This window comes from Mauremys mutica, chromosome 14 (assembly GCF_020497125.1).
Source record: "Mauremys mutica isolate MM-2020 ecotype Southern chromosome 14, ASM2049712v1, whole genome shotgun sequence".
Classification (NCBI taxonomy): Eukaryota; Metazoa; Chordata; order Testudines; family Geoemydidae; genus Mauremys; species Mauremys mutica.
The window spans coordinates 10,464,880-10,480,932 of NC_059085.1; the positions used below are offsets into that span (position 1 = coordinate 10,464,880).

General features: G+C 48.7%; 1 pseudogene; it reads right to left on the minus strand.

Annotated features, from left to right (window-relative positions):
• Positions 1–6,292: 6,292 nt before the first annotated feature.
• LOC123349521 lies at positions 6,293–15,566 on the minus strand (annotated as a pseudogene).
• Positions 15,567–16,053: the final 487 nt, after the last annotated feature.

The following is a 16,053-nucleotide window of genomic DNA, read 5'->3' on the forward strand; positions in this document are numbered from 1 at the left end:
ACTGTCTTTGTACATGAGGGATGATCTGCAAATCTTTTGTTTACAGTCCCTGCTGCTGGCAAATGGTTGCTTCAATAGCTCATCGTTTTCTAACACCCGTGGTCAGCCCTTTGTTGACACTGGGAGCTAGTCTGTGGGCGTTCCCCTGAATTACAACATGTTTCAGTAACAAACATGTAGCACAAGTTGTACAATGCCGTAGCCAATACCGACGCACACATTGTAACAGGACAATTATGCTCAGCACATTATGAGTTTTCAACTGATCTCTCACAAGGCACACTTTGTACAAAATATATCAGAACCCTATAAAAGTGGTGAACATGGGGTATAGGGTCTCACCCACAGGCAATGGTGCATGGTACCTTATAAGTGTAGCAATTACACCTATTAACGTCCTCTGAAAGGAGCAGGGCTTTTTGCTGCCCCAAGCGACGGGGGATGGGAAGCCGCAATCACAATCGGTGGCACTTGGGCAGCTCAGCTGCGCCGCTTTCTTCTCTGGCGGCAATTTGGCAGCAGGTCCCTCCCTCTGAGAGGGACCGAGGGACTCGCTGCCGAAGAGCCCGACATGCCGCCCCTTCCCCTTGGCCGCCCCAAGCACCTGCTTGCTGAGCTGGGGCCTGAAGCCGGCCCTGAAAGGAGGCGAGCAGGTCTCCTTGGCCAACCTGTCTGTGGTGGGAAATATAGCGAAGGCAGGAAATTGCACAGCCTGGAACTAACCTGGTCAGAGGGGAGAGGGCTGCAGTCTCCGCCCAAGAGGTGACACTGGGGAGCTGGCAGCCTGGGAACAGGTGCCCTTGCTGGCCACTGAAGTCTAGGTGCAGTTGCCCAAACTGTGACTGTGCAGATGTTGTTGTTTGTTCTCAGGAGTAAAGTAACCCCAGGCTGAGCCCCGCTCTCTGCGCACTCCCCCAGCAGGGCTGTGTCTTGCTAATTCTTCTCATTGGGGATTTCTACAGGCTGATACTGTCTTCTGCAGCTTGGTTTCCTGTTGCCTTTCACAGCATCCTGTGCCCATTTCCAGTTTCTCTCGGCAGGGGTCTGAACACTGTGAAAAGTTGAACCCAAATCACGGGGCAGAGCAAAAACTTTTGCTGCTCAACTTCTGAAGCTTCCTTTCTTCTCGGTGGGATCCTGCATGAACCCAGCCTTCCCAAAGCTTCATGGGATCAGGCCATCCCTGCGCAGGGCCTGATTCTCTCCCCCACGTTACAAGTAACCCCCATGCAACTTGTGTCCCAGGGCGTGTGGGTAAAGATGGCACAATACAGACTGCTCACAGGTACAGTTGGGGGGAGGGGTGTTAATGCTAAAGAAGCGTAAAATGATGCACAGCCCTAGTTTAGGTTTTCGAAAGTCTCATCGGTTTAGTGTCCGTTTTGTAAACTCAGCGTTGGCTGGGCTCTTCCTCCCATTTTATCTGCCCACCCAAATCTCATGGGGGCCGGTGCTGGATGTGCTGGTTCTGGGTTTGGCCTCTCTGTCCCCAGTGCTGACGTGCTGCCTGCGCTCTCCAGAAGGAGCTGGCCGCAGCAGTATGAAATCTGCAGTTATGATCACAGATCCCCTGAAGTGAGCTGCCTGCCGCCGCATCCAGGCAATAAGTTACAGGTGCCAGACAAAGCTGGTCCCCCTCAGACAGACTAAGTTTTGCATATTCGCTGACTGACCCCTAAAGGAAAGCGTTTTCTCTGTTGAACAAGAACAGCGCCGCACCCCTGTGGGTAGATGAGCAGTGCCCCGGAATGCAAGGGGTCAAACTTGGGAAGGGAGGAAATAACTGATTCCAGTCTCAAGTGATAAGCAGCCTCAGGCTAAGCCAGGACCCTTGTTACCCCATGGTCTGATGCATCTAAACGCTGTGACAGGGTCCCTGGATGCTGCAGTGCTCAGGGGTAGCAGGTTGGAAATCCCTCAGCTGCTTCAGTCATGTTTTCCTGAATTCAGGATGAAGGGGGGAATGGGGTGATGCTTTTTTAGTGGAAACGTAAAGGCTGGAGCTCAGTTCTGCAGCAAGGCGAGGGCAGGGCCTGGAGTCTGTGACTATAGAAGCAGGGCATACACAGGGACCTGGTCATAGCCGTGGTAACCTTGGAGAATTTTTTTGTCTGGGTGCCAGAGGGGTTGAGATTAATGGGAGCAGGATCTGGCCCAATATTTGTACAGAGCACAAGTTAATACAATCCTTGTGCCATGGGACCTGGCATCTGTGAAGCCACTTAGAATCCTAGAATATCAGGGTTGGAAGAGACCTCAGGAGGTCATCTAGTCCAATCCTCTGCTCAAAGCAGGACCAACCCCAACTAAATCATCCCAGCCAGGGCTTTGTCAAGCTGTGTCTTACAAAAGTCTAATTATGGGGATTCCCACACTTCCCTAGGTAACCCATTCCAGTACTTCACCACCCTCCTTGTGAAACAGTGTTTCCTAATATCCAACCTAGACCTCCCCCATCGCAACTTGAGACCATTGCTTCTTGTTCTGTGATCTGCCACCACTGAGAAAACAGCCGAACTAACAGAAATCTTTCTGGTTAGGATGCAGAAAGAATGGGATGGTGAATAATACAAAAAAAATGATAATGCTCCTATATACATCCATGCTGCAGCCTCATCTGGAATATCAGTTTCAGTCTGGCTCACCTGCTCTCAAAAAGAATATTGTGGGGTTCAGAGAACAGCAATGAGGGAGATCAAGGTCATTGAAAAACTCTACTAAGAAAAGAAATGGAGAAGACTGGGATCATTTACCTTAGAAAGGTGAATGAACAGGAGGGGACATATAAAATACTAACCGGTCTAGAGAAGGTAGATTGGAAAGTTCTGTTCTCTCTGTCATGCAACATGAGAACAAGGGGAGATTTCAACTCAATTAGAAGGTGGGAAATTCAAACTGATAAAAGAAAACACTCTAACCTAATGTGTGATTAAACTGTGGAACTCACTGCCACAAGGAATCGGTTGTGAGTAAGAGCACAGAAAGATTCAAAAAAGGACTGTATATTCTTGTTCTCCCTAAATAGGGACATCAAGAATAGCCAGAGTTATCGGAATTGTATTAAAACACTTTGGAAGTGCCTCGCCTTAGCCTCGGGTGGAAGACAATCTCACTCCTAGAGCAGCATGTGTAAAACAATTAACAAAACCGGTTATTAAAAAACATGGTCCTTTATAGAGGCTTCAATCCTGCAAACACTTAAGCATGTGGTTAACTGTGCGCTGGTTGACTTCAGCAAGGGGGCCATCTGAACCCACGGAACAGCAATTCCCAGCAGATGTTTCCATTTCCTCTTTGACTGACAAGCAGCTGAACCAATTATAGGGAAGAGTTTTTGGCTCGTCTTCTGAGCATCTTCACTTCAAGGGTTCCATGAACCTCTAAAGTGATTGCTAGGTAGCACAAAGGGGAATCTTTAGGTGACAGAAATGTTCGTCTCATATTTTCCTATGGCTCAGATGCCACTGAGACTGCCTAAGCCATCAGCGATCACCGGGTTCTGCTGCCTCAAAGAGGGGTGTCAGGGAGGAGTTTCTTTATTCTGAACACCTGTGAACTTCCATTCAGATCAAGGTTTATTTGCAGGTGCAGAATCTGGCAGGCAGGATGCTCAACACGGTGTTGGGGGGAATGCCTGGGTACCAGGTGTCTGAGAGCTCCATCTCCAGGTGTACGCTGTAACAGCTGATCCTTATATTGTCCGACTGACAGCAGCTGTGGGGAAAAATCAGACTCAGTAAGTTAGAACCTAAAGAATACTCCTGCAGTATGTGCATCACACTTGTCCAAGTGGTTGCACTAGCTCCGTGCATGCCAGCCAGCCAGAAATAAACAGGGCACATTAGACAGACGCAGCGATAGGAAATGATCATTGATGCTGTGAAAGGGAGACCTGAGAGGTAAAGGCCTTCAGGAACCGAAACTCTGTGCTTCTAATTCTGAGATGCCCGGATTTAATGTTCGACACAAACTAGAACGGACAGGCTAAGAAAACAGTCCCAGCCGGCTCTGAAACAGCTTCTCAATTTCAATGCACTGGGACGGGGAAGTTGCCCCAGAAGGAAAAGGCAGAAAGGACCTCGTGTGTAACTAACGCTCTGTGGCTGACTCTGCACAGTGACTGCATTGCAGACATTTCACTCACCCCTCTTTTCTGAAATCACGCACTCTGTAATAATAATCACAGCCAAGATTATAACAACGGCCCCGAGAACCATCCGGATGATGAAAATAATGTGGGAGGCATTTCTCCTTTTATCTGAAAACAAGAAAAACCTGTCAGTGTGGGATGCAGGGATCGAGAGGGACAGATTTGCCTCTAAAGGAGGGACAGAGACTGATGGATAAATAAAGGGGTGGCAGGGACAGTTTAAGGATGAAAAACTGTTTCTCCCCATCCCTTAATTTCCCACCCCCTTCTGTGTCACAGGCAGTTTCCTTGGCCTCCTCTTTTCCCAGCAGGTTCCTCTTCCTATGCCAGCTGCTGGGACCTGTGGGGTCGTCGGCCTGGGTTCAGCCCTCTGCCTAGGGGAACCTTCCCATGAGGCCAGCCAGCCCACTGACTCTGCCGCAGGAGTAGGGAATCCCTAGCTGAGCAAGACACTAGAGACCTGGACAGAATCCTTACCCAGAGCAAGAATAACAGGGGGATTCCAAATCTACAAATTACCTAAAGCTCCTTGCCAGTGGTCGCCATTACAAAATCAGCATTTACCCGGGTCAGCACGCAGCAGTGCTGAGGTGCCGCACTACTTCCCAATGCTTGGAACTGGCACCAGATTGCAGCACTAACTAGAACCTTCACCTCCTCCACAAAACAGTAATTCTGTTGACAACTGCTGAACATCTGTATTTACAACAAGCATCAGGTTCAGCTGTGGGTGTCAGTTAAATGCATTTTAAAAACCTACTCTAAATGCTCCACTGCACACACACTTCCCCCTCTTGGGAGAGGATGAGAGAGAGAATGGACCACACCTGGCAGGTGTTAGTCACATGGCTTGATGCGTGGCTGGAAGCTGCTCAAGCCCAGATTTTTTTAAAGGTATTTACACATTGCAGTGCTGAATGGAGCAAAGTCTACGTGACTTAGCAGCCTACATTTCATTTTCAACAGTGACTTAGTGCCCCATTGACTGCCAGTGAGAGAGGCTCCTAAGTCGCTTACGCCTTCCAGTGCTGAGTGGAGCAATGCTTAAATACCTTTGCAAATCTGGGCCTCAGATACTATGCTGATAAGGGCAGTAAAAGAACCTAGCATATATACTAGTTCATAAGCCGAATTTTTTTAGTAAAAAGGGAAGCACCAGAGAAGGGGGTCGGCTTACGAACAGGTATAGAGAGGGAGAGGTGGGACACAGCCCCTCCCCCCAACAGAGGGAGCAAGGAGAGGCAGCAGAGCCAGAAGGGCAGAGGCGGGGCCAGAGTCTCTCCGCTTCTGGCCACGCTGCTCTCCCCCCAGCCTCTGAAGCAGCTGCAGCTCCGGGGCTGGCAGGCTGCAGTCGTGCTGCTTGGCCTCACCCCCCAGAGCAGGCTGCAGCCGTGCCCCGCCCGGCCCCCTGGAGCACGCTGCGGCCATGCCACCCGGCCCAGCCGCTGGAACATGCTGCGGCTGCACCGCCCAGGTGTGGCCCACCGGAGCAGGCTGCAGCCGCGCTGCCCAGCCTGCCAGAGCAGCTCCAGCCAGGTCAGAGACATCCTCCCCAGATAAGGTGGGAAGGGATGGGATGGGGAGAGCGTGGGGGTCCTGGGTTAGGGGTGGGTCATGTGGGTGGTGGTCACAGGGGTTACTCCCCCAACTTCTAGCTTCCCCCCCCCCCAAAAAAAAATGTCCTTACGAGTTGCTGTCCCGGCCCATCAGGGTAAGCAGCTGGCGCTCTGGGACACTCTGTTTACTTAGGTTACCTCCGTGCCTGCGGATGCTCGAGGTGAACAAACCATCTCGGACCACCAGTGGCTTATCCTGATGGCCTGGGAGCCAAAGTTTGCTGACCCCTGAATTATAGGGTCGGCTTATGAATGGGTTATAAATTTTTTCCATTTTTACTTATGCATCTTGGGGGTGGGGGTCACCTTATAAGCCAGTTTATTTATGATTGAGTATATATGATATGTAGAAAGGAGGAACAGATTCTCAGGTGCACCAAGTGTTGCTCCAGATGCCTTTTATGCCCTGCCCAGGAGTGCCGGGGCTATGGATTGCCAAGCCTGGCACAGACTAAGCACTGCTCTCAGCACGGCTTTCCCTGCTCCTGCTCCATTGCTCTGTAGGAAGCTGATAGTAATCTGGATCTCATAGTAGGAAGCACGTATGAGGCTGCTGACACTTACTGATGGTCACCTGGGTTCCAGCTCCTGACACAGAGAGGTTCCTTGCTGTGATCCCCACCTCACACACGTAGGTTCCTGTATTAGATGAATTCACATTCTTCAAAGTGAGAGAGGCAAACCCATTGGCCAAATGCAGCGTTGTGATCACCTCGCTCTCATTCACCAGCTCTTGCTTTAGTCCCTCGGTCCCATAGTTATACCATCGCACATACATGGTGCTGTGGTTATTGACTGTCTTGAATTTACAATTCATGGTAAGTTCTGAGCCTTCTAAATCACTGACACTGGTTGGAGTTTGATTCACCATCAGGTCTGTAATTTCTGCAGAAAGAAAAACACAGATGATGGCACCTTCATTGAGAAATTGTTGCATGTGCCAGCAGACAAGGGCAGATGTACAAAATGAATCTCTCCAGCCCTGCTGTTTAGTTTCCCCTGCTTGTTAAGAGTTTAATCTGATGTTCTTTCGTTTGGCCCCATATAGAGCTCTTTCGTGCATGTCAAGTCTTTTCTGCTGTGTTTAGTGAGCAGGTAACCCCAGAAGCTTCAGTCTAGACAAACCCCCTCCAACAATGTGACTTCTTACCCGAACCTTGTGTACGCCTGACGCCTGCCAAATTCCTCACATTCAAAACCTTCTTGAGACCTATTTCCCTCCACCAGCCCAATGCAGGGCAAGAGAGAGGGTGGCCAATTCTCCTTCATTACAGAAAAATGGGATTCACTGAAGGACGTGGAATGGGCAGTTCTGAGACATGATGCACTTCTGCTGGCAATGGCAGAGGAGTGAGGATCAGGTGCAACCGTTACTCTGGGCAGGGCTGTGCTTACAGCATAGCGAGAGAGTGTCAGCAAGTCTTTAGCACTGGTTTTACTGCTGGAAACTTCAGCACCTCCAGGGCCAGGCGGCAGCTGAGCAGGGGTTTGAGGATCTTCATGGCCCCCAGATGTTGGATTGAAGGGCCTAAAGCCCTGTGTGGTCTCACCCAGTCTGGCCATTCTTATGTCCCATGACCCCCAGCTCAGGGAGTCAAGTCTCAGGGCAGATGGGTTCCCCACTCTGTGGCAGTGCCAGGTCTCTAGGGGCTCTTGCTGTCTGCTAGGCTCCCTGTCCGAGCCAGGGCTCCCGGCGCTTCCAGTGTCCCTGCCATGGAGCTGAAAGCCTGGTAGTTCCAGGACCAGCTTCCAGGGGTGCAGCTCTGGGGTAGCTCTGCCATGCAGACTGCCCTGGGCTGGAGATCCCAGGGCTCCTAGAGGCCTGGGTCAGTGGACTCCCCAGGCTGCTCTGCTCCTCAGCAGGCAGCTGGTAACTGGCGTCTGGGACTCTGGAAGCCCTCGGGTCCCTGGCCCTGGTGCAGTCCTTGTCCGTCTGGGTTTGGAATGAAGCCAGTTCTGAAATAACGAAACGTCTCACAAACTGAAACCACCAGCTCTAGTGTACAGGGCCTAGTGCAGTGGGCCCAACATGTTGGTTGAGGCCTCTGAGCACTATTGCAAAGCAAAACTTAATAATAACCTATTACTGAGCAAAACAACTTCATCGTGACTCTGCTCAACCCGTTGTGGGTTTGGGTTGGACTATTCGGGGGCTAAACTAGAGGGATGCCCACGTCTTGTTGATTCGGTGGGTCAAGCACATTGCATGCACCAGGGACTCTTTGCATCCCTCTGTCCCCACAAGGTCCTTGGGTGCCACCTCCCATCCCCCTCCATTTCAGGGGCTCCCGAACCCCCCCCCTTGTGCCCGGAGCTCGGTGTGTGGCCCATTTCTTCCCCCCCATGCTACAGTCCCCCAATTCTGCCCCAAGCCAGGAGCTCTCTGTGCCCTAATTCTCTCCCTTTCCACCCTTCCAGGGCCCCCATTCTCCCTGCATGCTCAGGGCTTTGGCTGTACCCTCATTCCAGCATTGTCCCCAGATCAGGTCCCCCATCCTCCCCATGCCAGGGGCTCCGTGAGCCTTCCCCTCCTCCCTTCCCCACTGTTATTAGTTCTCCTCTTTCTGCCTGGGACAGCCAGAGTGTCAGCATTGTTACACTCTACTGGGGGAAGGAGCAGAGATGAGAGAGGAATGTTTTTTCTACTGGAAAGTGTTAATTGGTGCTACAAAACTGGTTCTTTGAGTTAGACAGTTGCAGAGCTGGCTTTGCTCCAAGCTGTTACTCTGCTAAACAGGGAGCAGGCACTGCATGTGTCCCCCACTTTTCCCCTTTGGGTTTTCTGATTCCCCCAATATCAACAGAGTTCTGCCCAGTGATGCCTTCAATACTCCCAGAAATTTTGGAAGTGATGGGCTGTGGTGTTCCAAATTATTGTCACAGACAAAGAGAAACGCCATCACGTTGAGTGCACTGTAGCTGTGTCAGTTCCCGGATATTAGAGAGGACAAGGTGGGTGAGGTAATATCTATTATTGGACCAACTTCTGTTGGTGAGGAGGGATGAGCTTCTTCGAGCTCCATAGAGCTCATCCTCAGGTCTGTGAGACGTACTCCCAGCACCACAACACAATACAATGCTTAAACTACCACACAGATTTCCACCACAAATTCAACATTAAATTCACCATTAAACTCTCTGGGGAACACTCCCACACTAGCATCAACTTCCTGGACACCACCCTCCGCTTCGACAATGGAACCCTACAGGACAACCCTAGACAAGAAACCCACAGATCACCACACCTCATGTCATAAACCCAAGTAACCATGCCAAACAACTAAGATATCTGTAATCATAGACTTTAAGGTCAGAAGAGACCATTATGATCATCTAGTCTGACCTCCTGCACAACACAGGCTACAGAATCTCACCCACTCACTCCTGTAACAAACCTGTGTCTGAGCCATTGAAGTCCTCAAAATCGTGGTTTAAAGACTTTAAGGTGCAGAGAATCCTCAGCAAGTGACCCTTGCCCCATGCTGCAGAGGAAGGCGAAAAAAAAACCCCCAGGGACTCTGCCAATCCTGCCCTGGAGGAAAATTCCTTCCCGACCCCAAATATGGTGATCAGTTAAACCCTGAGCTTGTGGGCAAGACTCACCAGCCAGCCACCCAGGCATTCAGATAGCTCAGAATACGCTCCTAGGAGGCAGTCTGGGATACACACCTTAACACACTCAAAACTGCCTTGCACCAAACAAGGACATTCTACTAGAGAAGTAGATTGTGCATCATGGAGTGGCCTGTCCAAATACCCTGAGAGAACATGCTTGAATTCAGAAATAAAACCTCCTCTGACTGCACATCAATTGCTACCTACCACACTACACTGGAACCCCTACGGTGGTATCATCAAAACAGCTATGACCCATACTCCATGGGGACCACATCCTGAAACCACGTCTTTCCTGATCCCCCACTTCTGACCTTTCAAACAACCCCCACCAGCCTCTCCAAGGGCATCATCAGAAGCAAGCTGCCCACAGACCAGGACACCACCAACTCAAAGCAGCACCAGATCCTGCCAGAACAACAGATGCAAAATCTGCAGACATAGATCCACTGCTACAATGATCAACACTCCCCACAACTCACCTTTCAAGATCCACGGATCCTACACAAGCCTATCACAAACCTGTGGGGTACCTCACCCAGCGCACTTAAATGCCCCAATAACAACGATGTGGGTGAAACCAGACAATCGCTGTGCTCTTGAATGAACTCACACAGGGAAATGATAAAAGACAAAACCACCCTGTCTCCTGTGGGGAACACGTCTCACAGGTCAGGTACAGAGTGGTCCTCATCCCTCAAAGGAAGCCTGCACAACGCTTTCAAAAGACGAGCCTGGGAGCTTAAATTCGTAACTCTGCTAGACTCTAAAAATCATGGATCTGAACAGAGACACTGGATTTTATGGCTTATTACAACAATCTGTAACCCCCTAACCCCCTTTTTTTGTCCTATGACTGCAGAAGTGTTAAACGGGCCACCCTGCCTTGAATGGTCCCTTGAAATAGGTGTTAACTACTTATGCTAAAACCGGCTGTTGTACCTTGTATTTACCGGTGACACTCTGAGTAAGGGCACATCTGTACTTAAAATACTGCATCAGCCCAGCTGCACCACTGTCCCACACAGGAGGTTCGGTCGGTGTAAACGAAGTAGGTCGCTCGGAGGTGTGGATTGTTCACACCTGGGAGCAACGTAGTTTATGGCGACATAGGTCTGTAGTGTAGATGAGATCTAAGTTTCCAAGAGCTGAAGAAGAGCCCTGTGTAAGCTGGAAAGCTTGTCTCTCTTCTCTCTCTTACCAACAGAAGTTGGTCCAGTGGAATGATATTCCCTCACCCACCTTGTCTCTGAAGTTGCGTGAAAGGGCTCACAGGCTTTAGCCAGTTAGAAACCCCCTCACACCCCATCTCAAAACAGTTGTTGAATATCTGGGGCTTGACCCTGCATTCCTTGTGCAGCCAACCCCCCCACAGAAAACAGTGCAATGCAGGATCAGGACCATTGTGTGTACCACAGAATGTGCCCCAGTTTTGCCCACAGCTCTGCCCTTTACACTTTGTGCTGCTCCACCTCCCCAGCACCACCTGCCCCAGCTCCCTGGAACCAGGCCAGTGTCCTGAGCCCACCGAAGGAGTTTGTAGAACAGAGAAGGAAATGCTGGTATTTACCATTGATGGTCACTTGGGTTCCAGTCCCAGGATATGTCCCATCTTTTCTCCCAACCCCACATACGTAGGTTTCCAGAATCAGTGATGTCGGCATTCTTCTCTGTGAGGGTTAGAGTGCTCTTTTCTGTTTCTGCTGTGAATATGATTCGATGTGTTTGATTGTTAACCTTGGCTGTTACATTGTTTCTGGTTTTATTCCATTCAATAAACCACTTGATTGAATTATTGCTTGTGATTGAATGTACACTCGATGGTGAACTCTGACCCTTCCTTTGCACGGATAGAAGGGGGTGTCTGATTCACCACAATGGACAGCAGCAGTATTTTCTGCAGCTCCTGAAACACAAAGTTCAGTGTCACTTTATGAAATTCTTGCAACAGGAGGAAGAATTAAATCAAACAAAAATTGTTTGCAAATGATCCACTGCAGAATGTTTCCATTTCTCTACAAGGAAGCCAAGTGCACGAGCAGGAACTCCCTGCTGCAGGTCACGGCATGAAGTTCAGGAGCGGTGAGTGGGGAGGGCCTCAGACTGGGCAGTTTGCACATGCCCTGCTGGCACTGTTAGCCGGCCTGCCCCACTGGCTCCAGCCTGCCGTACGGGCTCCAGGGGCCTCTACCTAAGTGCCAGCCAGAGAGCACTGGGTGGCTCCTAGGGGTTCTAGAGAGAAGTCCAGATGCAGGGAATTGGGCCTGCAGGCCCCACAGTGGAATGTCTGCTCCAGGGAGGCAAATCTCAACAGGCAATGGGCCAACCAAAGACTTGTGGGGGGTCAAAGAAGGGCGACAGAGATGGGAGGCACAAGACAAAAGGAAGGTGGCAGGACGAGAAAGCAGGGGAGAGGGATAGAAAATTGTAGGGGCCTAAGGAAAGGGGAAGTAAATAGACAAAAAGGGAAATTGATGTGAGGAAAAACACGAGATGGAAGGAAAAGAACAATGATCATCGTTGTTGTTATTTATACTTATTCCCACTGCACCTCGAGTCCTCAGCCACTAGTCCCAGCCCCGTGTGTCAGGCCCGGTACGTACTGTCAGAGCCCGTCCCTTGCCCTGAGGAGCTCACTGGCTCAGGGTGGGAGAAGACCAAGAGATGCTGTAGAGGGGGAGTTTCCTTATTCCCTAGGCACAGGGTCCCCACCAGTCTCTTCCCAGTAGGGGGGGCTGAGATGGGCCAGACAGAAAATTGGGGGGCTGAGCCCCCCATTGCCACAAGGCTCCACCCCTCTTTGTAGCCCTTCTCCATGGCCAAGTCAGAGGGCCGGGATCGGGCAGTGGAGGTGTTGGCTGCTGACAGGGGCTGTTCTCAGGTACCACCAGTCCTCTGCCCAGGTTTATTTCTCTGCTGCTGCTGGAGCTGGGGGCCTCCCAGCAGCCTCTGCTCTCTCCACTCTGCCTTCAGAGCTGAGCAGCTGCAGAGTGGCAGCTGCTGCAACAGGGCTAAGACAAATTTTGGGGTGGTTAGAGCCCCTGGAAGCGCTGCCCCCGCCTGTGCACTAGACCCCACTGCCTGCCCCCAATATTATTATTATTTTTTATTAAGCAGTGCTGCTAACCAGCACAACACTCTACAGAACAAAGAGCAGGACGATGTATTTCTGTCTTATTCCATGAGTGCAGGGGATGAAATACTTTCTATTCCATCAGTATAGGCAGGATGTAAACTAGAAATGTTACAGGTAAACTTTTTTTATTCTGCAGGACTGGATAACTTGCACCCAAAAGCATATAAACGAATTGGCCGAGGAGCTTGCTGAACCGTTTCATTTTTAATAACTCTTTGCACAATGGGGATTTTCCAGAGAAGAGGAACAAAAGCTAATGTTGTGCCAGTATTTTAAAAGGGTAAACAGGGTGACCTGGAAAACTAACAGCTGGTTAGTCTGACTTTAATCCCAGGCAAGCAAACTTGATATATTTTTTGATGATGAATTTGGTTGATAAAGGTAACTGTCGACATAATACACTTAGGGCTTGTACACACTACCACTTACTGACCTAAGCACTGGTTGTGGACAGTGCTATGTCAGCGGAAGAGCTTCTCCCACAGACACAGCTGCTGCCTCTCATGGAGGTGTATTTATAGTGCCAATGGGAGAGTGCTCTCCCGTCGGCATAGAGCATCTTCACCACACATGCGACACTGGCGCAGCAACATCGAGTGTATAGACTAACCCTTAGACTTCTCTAAGGGCTCTGATATTCTGATTTTGTATGGTGCTGTTTTTTTAATCAACATAGAATATAGAAATGTTAGGACTGGAAAGGACCTAGTCCAGTCCCCTGCTCTCATGGCAGGGCTAAGTACATCTGTATTGAATGGTATAGAATCATCAAAGCACAGGACTGGAAGGGACTTCAATAGAATAGGTCACCTACTCCAGTGCTCTGCCCTCAAAGGCAGGACTAAGTAATAACCAGACCAGCCCTGGCAGGTGCTTGTCCAGCCTGCTCTTAAAAATCCCCAGTGAACTTTTTCCTAATATCCAACCTATACTGCCCTTGCTGTAATTTAAGCCCATAGCTTCTTGTTCTATCCCCAGAGGTTAAGGACGACAATTTTCTCCCTCCTCCTTGTAACAATCTTTTATGTACTTGAAAACTGTTATCATGTCCCCCTCAGTCTTCTCTTGTCCAAACTAAACAAAGCCAATATTTTTCAATCTTCCCTATAGGTCATGTTTTTCTAAACCTTTAATCATTTTTTGTTGCTCTTCTCTGGACTTTCTCTAGTTTGTCCACATCTTTCCTGAAATGCAGTGCCCAGAAATGGACACAATACTCCAGTTGAGGCCTAATCAGCTCGGAGTAGAGCAGAGAGAATGACTTCTCGTGTCTTGCTTACAACACTCCTGCTAATACATCCCAGAATATTTGTGCTTTTTTTTGCAACAATGTTACACTGTTGACTCATATTTAGTTGGTAATCCACTATGACCCCAGATCCCTTTCTGCAGTGCTCCTTCCTAGGCAGTCATTTCCCATTTTGTATGTGTGCAACTGATTGTTCCTTCCTACGTGTCCTTACTGAATTTCATCCTATTTCTCCAGTTCGTCCACATCAGTTTGAATTTTGATCCTATTCTCCAAAGCATGTGCAACCCCTCCGAGCTTGGTATCATCTGCAAACTGTATAAGTGTACTCTCTATGCCATTATTTAAATCGTTGTTGAAAATATTGAACAGAACTGATCCCTGTGAGACCCCACTTAATATGGTCTTGTACCTTGAATATGAACAACTGATAATAACTACTCTCTGGGAATCTTGCATCGACGAAGTGGGAATTCACCCACAAAAGCTCATGCTCCAATATGTCTGTTAGTCTATCAGGTGCCACAGGAATCTTTGCTGCATTTACAGATCCAGACTAACACGGCTACCCCTCTGATATTCTCTGGGAATGGTTTTCCAATCAGTTATGCACCCGCCTTCTAGTAGCTTCATCTAGGTTGAATTTCCCTAGTTTGTTTATGAGAAGGTCTTGCGAGACAATATCAAATAGCCTTGTACTAAAGCCCAGATGATACCACATCTACTGCTTTCTCCCATTCACAAGATCTTGCTTAACCCTGTCAAGAAAGCTATTAGGTTGGTTTGACATGATTTGTTCTTGGCAAATACCTAGGACACTGACTGAGACTTATCACCTTATCTATCGTTCTAGAGTATTTGCAAATTGATTGCTTAATTATTTGCTTCCATTATCTTTCTGGAAACTGAAGTTAAACTGATTGGCCTGTATAATCTCCCCAAATTTGTCCTTAATTCCCTTGTCATATTATAGCATGGGCACTATGATTTGCCCTTTTCCAGTCCCTCTGGAATCCCTCCCCTCTTACATGACTTTTTGAAGATAATCGCCAATGGCCTCAGATACCTCCCCAGTTTAGGTCTTTGAGTATTCTAGGATGTATTTCCATCAGACCCCTGGTGACTTGAAGACAATCTAACTTAGATAAGAAATTTCTTAACTTGTTCTTTACCTTATTTTAGTCTCAAGAATCCTTCCTCATTTTTCACTGGCATTCACTTTGTGAGACGTCCAATCACTACTAACCGTTTTTGGTGAAAACTGCAAACAAAAAAAGTAATCTAGCAATTCTGCCATTTCCCACACTTTCTGTTACTGTTTCCGCCCTCCCGTCCCCATTGAATAATGGGGCCTACCCTGTCCGTTAGGTCACCTTCTTGCGTCTAATGTGAATTTAGCTCAAAGAAAGGTTCTGGGCTTGTGTATGCAGGAATTAACTAAGCGAGAATTCTGTGTGTCCTGTCTCTTGTGTTATGCGAAGGTCAGTGTTAGATGTTTCATAATGATCCCTGCCAGTCCTTAAAATCTATGAAAGCCAGAAACATCCGGCCATTATTGCTGCTGACACCTTGTGCAGTCAATTATACTGTGCAAAGTGTGTGTAAAATAAAGCAATTCTGCTTTGTTTCCTTTGCACAGGTGCATGAAGTGATGACAACAAAGATTGCAGGCGGAGGAGGGAAGGGGCGGTCAGGGTGCACGAGTCTTAAAGAGAGACCATCCATTTTTCACTAGCATGTTAGACTCAAGGGTTCTTTTCTCCTTCCATTACCAGCCTCTGCTTCTACAGGGAATCGCATGTCACGGCCACTAAGAGACTATTAAGTCATATCCCCAAAATATCTAGAGTTCAGAGTTTGCCTGCCATCCCTAAATTCTAGCGGGATGCCATGCACAGCTGTCCTTGCTTTGCAGATTCAGCTACTGTGCAGTCCTTCCCTACTGAACCAGAGATGCAGACTGTTTACTCCAAGAAATCAACATGGAGACAGTCCTGTCCCAAAACACCAATTTTTGTAACCCCGACTAAGCTGGTTAAGTTATAGGTGCTGTTTTAAACTCCCTAACAATTTTTATTCCATCATGAAGATATCCTCAAAGCTCACCCACCATGGATTTTTTCAAAGCAAATTCCGTGGATTCATTTTCATTTGAAACACTTTGGCCACTAGGCACCCACACACATTCCTCAGAAGAGAGACTGTATACTATTAACAATGGCCCTTATGAGCCCATGGAAAAATTCTTTTTTGCCCTAAAGGACAACAACAGACTTTTACAGACTTC